Genomic DNA, 690 nt, shown 5'->3' on the forward strand with positions numbered 1-690 from the left:
CTATCACTGCAAAGGAGCTCACATCAAAGGCGATTGCACGGCCGCAGCCGCACGGCATCACGGTTGTTCCAGAGACGACCGCAAAGAGGGGCCTTGACTGCGCCTCCCCGAAGTTGCTGGCCAGCTCTGGCCAATGGTGGGAATGATTTTTTTTTTTTTTTTGCGACTGCCACTGATAGAGAGCCGTCAAGGGCTCCTTCTGGTCACTTCCGAAGAGCAAAAACGTGTTGAGAGGAGGCCGGTTTAAGATTTCAAACGGAAACCTCCCCAGCGCGCTTGAAAGGACTTGATTAGCATATGTCAAGAGGACCCGCATATATACTGTGTGTATGTACACAGGACTCTGATCTGATCAGTTTGCGGAGTTGGAGCCCCAGCCCCGAGCCCCAGCCTTAGTATTGGCAGCGGCAGCCTATAGATGTTTCTGCAAGGCCAGCAGCCGGCTCCCACCTACCCCGGCAGAGAAGATCGCTCCAAGACAGTGAAAGCGTCCCTGCTTTCAGTGCAAAGTCCATCCTGCGACCTCACGGGAGTAACTGGGCCTTAACTTTTTTTTTTTTTGGCGCTTGTTTGGCCATCATTTTTTCTCATCCACCTCCCCATCCCCGCTACTGCTTTGCTTGTGGGGTGGGGGTGTCTTTTGTTTTCCGGATCGTCCGCCTCGCCCTCTGGCCGCTCCATGGCTCCCTT

This window comes from Bison bison, unplaced genomic scaffold, assembly GCF_000754665.1.
Source record: "Bison bison bison isolate TAMUID 2011002044 unplaced genomic scaffold, Bison_UMD1.0 scf7180017864386, whole genome shotgun sequence".
Lineage (NCBI taxonomy): Eukaryota > Metazoa > Chordata > Mammalia > Artiodactyla > Bovidae > Bison > Bison bison.